Source organism: Ochotona princeps, chromosome 6, assembly GCF_030435755.1.
Source record: "Ochotona princeps isolate mOchPri1 chromosome 6, mOchPri1.hap1, whole genome shotgun sequence".
NCBI classification, from domain to species: domain Eukaryota; kingdom Metazoa; phylum Chordata; class Mammalia; order Lagomorpha; family Ochotonidae; genus Ochotona; species Ochotona princeps.
Window position 1 is genome coordinate 33,952,185 of NC_080837.1, and position 5,975 is coordinate 33,958,159.

A 5,975-nucleotide genomic window follows, 5' to 3' on the forward strand; every position below is an offset into this window, starting at 1 on the left:
TGTGAATGAGCTAGGAAAAAAGAAGTAATTAACTTCATGTTTTCAATAATCAATCTAGGGAAATCTTTGTGGAAGAAGTAAAAATCTTTTAATAAGTGAACTTGAAGCCCGCTCTTGTTTTCCTTCCTTCCTTCCTTCCTTCCTTCCTTCCTTCCTTCCTTCCTTCCTTCCTTCCTTTTCTTCCCTCCCTCCTTTCCTTTCTTCCCTCCCAGCTTTCCTGTCTAGAAAAGATACATTAAAATGCTGATTTGTGGTTACTAGGAAAAAGAGGAAGTAAGACTGTGGAGTAACTGCTTAATGGGTGTGCAAAACTAAACAAAAGTAATGGCTGCACTGCATCATGAATATTCTAAATCCCACTGAGTTGTACATTTTAACATGATTAATGTCATGTTAAACACTCCATCTTGATTTACAAAAGAGGGAGAGGGCCTGTCGCGGTAGCCTAATGGTAAAGTCCTCACATTGCATGCTCTGGGATCTCATATGTGCACTGATTCTAATCCCAGCTGCCCCGCTTCCCATCCAGCTCCCTGCTTGTGATCTGGGAAAGCAGTCAAGGATGGCCCAAAGCCTTGGGTCCCTGCACCTGCACCCATGTGGGAGACCTGGAAGAAGCTCCTGGCTCCTGGCTTCAATTGGCTCAGCTCCAGCTTTTGCAGCTACTTGGGGAGTGAATCAGCAGACAAAAAATCTTTCTCTTTGTCTCTCCTCCTCTCTGTATATCTGACTTTCCAATTAAAAAAAATAAATCTTACAAAAAGAGAGGGAGAAAGAGAGAGCTGCTGAAGGACCTAACAAAAAAACTGAAGAATTAGGTCATAACAGGCTTAGCCTCTGTCTATAGCGCTGGCATCCCACATAAGAACAAGGGTCATGTCTGGGCTGCTCCATTTTTGAACCAACTCCCTGCTTGTGGCCTGGGGAAGCAAAACAGGATAATTCAAGTCCTTAGGCCCCTGCATCTGTGTGGGAGATCCAGAAGAAGCTCCTGGTTTCTGACTTAACATTGGCCCAACTCTAGCCATTGCAGCCATTTGGATATTGAGCCAGCAGATCAAAAAACTCCGTCTCTTTTTATTTAATTCTGCCTTTCAAACAAAATAAAATAAATCTTTTTAAAAAGATCCTTACATGTGGAGGGGATTGGGTGAAGACTCTTTCCCTTGCCCCTTTGGGGGCTGTCCCATTTCTGTGCCACAGTCCCAGCCTCTCTTCCCCACTGTGGGTGGCACAGCGCCTGCCCTCCAGCATCTCTCTGCCCTGCCCACCTCTGCTCTTGCATCCCAACTCTAAGGATTGCAACCCTATTATTCCCAATCCCCTTTGCTCTTGAAGCCCTCCCCACCTTCACTTTCTCAACAATAGAAGGATACCAAAACTGTGAATGGGGAATGCTGACTGACAAAGCAACACACCTCTCAGAGGCTTCGGCATCCGTTTCCTGGACGTTTTCTTTTTACATCTCTTAATTAAGCACCAAAGTTGCAGGGCCAGGTTGCAGGCTGTTGATCACCATGTTGATTTTTAAACCTGACGTTCTTTTTAATTGTTTTAACTTTTGTCATAGGGGAGTTTTAGACAAAATGAAGTCACTGGGGGAGATCACTGCCGTTTTTGCACATTCAACTTTTTAAAAAAGAATACAGCCAACCAACCACCACAACTTCTTAATATGTTTGGGACACGAGCCAGAGTTTAAAAGGGAACCACCAAAACTTCTCTTTAACACAAAGGACAGGTTTTTGGATTTTGTACAATAATAAAAAGCAGAATCCAGCATGTGGCTAGGGAAGAACATGGTGTATATAATTGTAAAATACTGTTCTAAATTATTCAGGCCTCTGCTTGGCCTTGTCTGAGTCCTCCAGTGTGTGACTACACAGTGTGGTTTATCTCCAGGAGCCAGCGTGTCCCCTCTCCCCGGCTAGTTGGTCCACTGTGGACTCTGTGACCCTTGTCAAACCTGTGTTGTATGGTCTCGGGGCTTTCTTCCCCACCCCCTTACTATCTATCTCCTCCTTCCACTCCCCACCCCTCCACCTTCTCTCCCTAGTCTATTTTTCAGTCTGTTTGAACCTCCCAGTCTCTCTGAGTCTCCTTTTTAAAAACACTCTCCTAGGCCAAGAACGGCTCAGATCCTGCTGTGGCATGGGGCCTGTGTGTCTCTGTCGCGTCTGCTGTGAAGCACATCATGCTCTATTTATTGTAGAAAGTGACTTTATTTGCTTTCTAGAGTTGTTTATAACAGATAGTATAAGAAGTAATAAACAGAGAAAACTCTATGCCCGTAGAGAATACCAGAGTTAATTTTACTTACTATAATAAAACTGTCAGAAATTTATTTTCTCTGAGAAATAAATGTTCTAATGGGCAGCCAAAAAAATAAATAAATAAATAAATAAATAAATAAAAAGATCCTTACAGTTAAAAATAGAGAAAAACATAGTGAAATAAATAAAGCAAGAACAAAACAAGGAAGCCTCAATCCAGTACAGCAATGGATAATGTATGGTATAGCCACACATTAAACTATTGTGATGGAATTTAAAGAGTGAGGTAAATTTTCATGTGTTGGCTTAGGTCTAAAACATAACCAAGCAGAAAAACTGCGTACTGTAGAACAATATATTTAGAAAGGTTTGCATTTTGGTAAAAAACAAAAAATTCTGTTTTTATTATTTAGTTTGTATTGGATGGTCAGATGTACAGAGAAAAGGAGAGACAGAGAGGAAGATCTCCTGCCCACTGATTCACTCCCCAAATGACCTCAACAACTGGAACTGAGCCAATCTTAAACCAGGATCCAATGTAATGGATGGATGAAGGGGGAAATTACATTTGAGAATATGTTCATTTAATGTAATGATTGCAATATTGTTCTGAAAGGCAGAATGTAACATGAATAGAGGAAGTGCGCAGGAGTGTTCAGTTATAAAACGATGATGAACAGTGTAAAAAACACAAATTTTATGTAACAGGAACTTGAAATTGTTTGTAAAATCTCATGAAATGCTAAGAAATTAGGGCACTGTTCATTAAGCAAATAATGAACACAAAGGAAGATGGATAACTCCAAATTCATAATTATGTCTTTTTTCAATAAAGATTTATTTATTTTTATTGCAAAGCCAGATATACAGACAGGAGAAGAGACAGAGAGGGAATGTCTTTGATGATTCACTCCCCAAGTGGCCTCAACAGCCGGAGCTGAACCAATCCGAAACCAGGAGCCAGGAGCTTCTTCCAGGTCTCCCACATGGGTGCAGGATCCCAAGACTTTGGGCCATCCTTGACTGCTTTCCCAGGTCACAAGCAGGGAGCTGGAGGGAAGCGGGGCAACTGGAATTAGAATCGGCACACATATGCAATGTGAGGACCATCGCCTCTTAGCTACTGTGTCAGCCCCATAATATTGTATTTTGAAGTTAGTGCCTACAGCATAAACCCATTATTCAAGGCTTTAAATGTTGTCTACATTACTCCTAAACTCAAAAGACTTCAGTGAAAAACAGAAAGAACACAGCAGACTGAAACCAGGAATGCAGTAGCTATTGCAGTGATCTCCAGCATTTTGTTCCATGTTTCTCTCTCTGCTGCCCAGTTGTCTATCCCACACCCCACTGCTGCAGTCAGAGCAGTGAAGTCAGCATTTCATAACTCCTAATTATGCAGGAAAGTTCAAATATAAATTTCCTTGAAACTAAAATGCTCTGTAGGATCAAACAGAAGTAATAAATTTGAAGTAGCTTTATGTGCTGTGCATACATATTGTAGATCATTGAATTTGTGGAAAATGTGAGGCTGCCTAAGCTGAAGAAATGGAAACTGTGGTGAGCTTAAAAAGGAGAAGGCTGTATTGAGAGAAGAGAAAAGGTATGGTCTCTCTTTGGGAACCTACACCTGCCTGAGAGACCCAGAAGAAGCTCCTGGCTCCTGGCTTTGGCTCAGCTCAGGTCATCACAACCATTTGGGGAATGAACCTGAGGGTGAAAAATCTTTCCTTCTGTCTGTATCTCCGTAATTTGATCTGCCTTTCTAGTAAAAACAAACAAATCTTTAAAAAAAATAAGGAATCAAGCTGAGTGAAATCAGTATAGACTGTATTTTGACAGAGACCAACAGAGTTAACATAGCCATGAAGAGTCAAGACATCCGAATATACTGCTATTCTGGCCACGTAAATGCTGTGATTCTCCTAGTTGATGGAGATTTAGAACAGGGGTTGGCAAACTACAATGTTGAGGCCAGATTTGGCCTCCCACCTGGTTTTATAAATAAACTTTTATTGGAACACAATCATGTTGATTCATTTATATGTTGTCTAAGCCTGCTTTTGCATAGCATCACCTACGTTGGGTAGAGTTAAGTAGGCACAACAGGGATCATAAGACCTGCATACCTAAAGTATTTACTGTCTTGTACTTTACTAGATGAGTTTGTCATTCCATGATCTGGATTAAAGCATTTTCCAAATCAATAGCCTGGATACAATACCAGAGTTGTATTATTTGCTCTAATATAGATACTGCAAGAATGCAACTGAGAAAACCACTTAGTTGAGATTTTTGAAGATAGTCTATCCCTGGTGTGGCCAGGGAGAGCAGTCGAGGATGGCCCAAGACCTTGTGATCCTGCTCTATGTGTGAGACCTGGAGGAGGTTCCTGGCTCCTGGCTTCAGATTGGTGCAACACTGGCCGTTGTGGTCACTTGGGGAGTGAATCATCGGACAGAAGATCTTCCTCTCTGTCTCTCCTCGTCTCTATGTATCTGACTTTGCAATAAAAATAAAATAAATTAAAAATAAAAAAGAAATCATGCCATTGGCAACTAAATGGTCCCAACTAGAGACCATTATGCTCAGTGAAACAAGTCAGTCCCGAAAGAACAAATACCATACGTTCTCTCTAATATAAGGAAGCCATCATGTAAAATGTAACTTCAATAACCTGTTCCATACTGGGTGTTTTTGGCTGCATCCCATATATTTTGATGTTTTTGGTTTCAGTTTCATCTCTTCCAAATACTTTCTTTTCTGTTGTCAAATTCTCGGCTAGCTCGTGGATTACACAGTGGCATCTTTTTACCCAAGAGACTTGTGTTTTCTTTTTGTCACCTGTGTATTGGTTACTCAGTGTCACGTTTTTAATGGTACTGTAATTTTCTAGTTGTTGTTGTTCTAATTCATATCTGCTGTTGACCCTATTTCATGGCTTCTCATTTATGGGACTATATAGTAATGGAATAATAGAGACTACCATATCCAGATGTGGGGATACAATGCAATATGTATTCCTGCTTCCAAATCAAAGATTGACTCCCAATGAAACTGTTGGAAATGTGTACACAATGGGATGCTGGACTGTCTGACATTGTCTTCACCAGCAATGTTGGGGCACACTTAAATAACAGACTGATGGAATTATGACTCCTTATGAAGGGCTATACTATTGTAGCAACATGGGGAAAATTTGTTGGGGGGGTGAGAATTTTAGGGGGGCAATCTCAGTCTCTACAAAATTATACAAAAAATTCAAAAATGAAAAATGAAAAATTAACAAAAAAATAAAGAAATTCGTTCCTAAAAAGCTTAACTTACACACTGTCCCTCTCCAGTGTTACACCTTATAGATCTTTTCTCTCCTATTGTTTCCTGATTCTCTCATATTTTCCAGGTCCTGCAAGGTCTTCCATGGTAAGAACAGTAATTTCCTGCTCAGGCTTTGCCAAGAAGTAATGCAGGTTCTTGGATGGAGACAGAACAAAGGGCGATGGAGGCTTATCCTGAGAAGTGGACTCTTCTGCAGCCCTGCTCTGGGTGAGTTCATCTATGGTCTCCTGGCAGGAGGGCTTCTGTTCTCCTCCTTGCAGAGAAAACGAACCACTTGTGGTGGCGGGGAAGTTTTAGGGATACTCAACAACTCAGAATTCTGAGACTCATGCCCACAAATATTTCTTCTAATACGTATCCTAG

At 41.0% G+C, this 5,975-nt stretch overlaps 1 long non-coding RNA gene across 1 annotated transcript; it reads left to right on the forward strand.

The window, feature by feature from the left end:
* Positions 1-3,787: 3,787 nt before the first annotated feature.
* LOC131480457 (uncharacterized) lies at positions 3,788-5,758 on the forward strand. Its single transcript, XR_009245544.1, has 2 exons — positions 3,788-3,876; positions 5,677-5,758. It is a non-coding gene; the product is annotated as an uncharacterized LOC131480457 (long non-coding RNA).
* Positions 5,759-5,975: the final 217 nt, after the last annotated feature.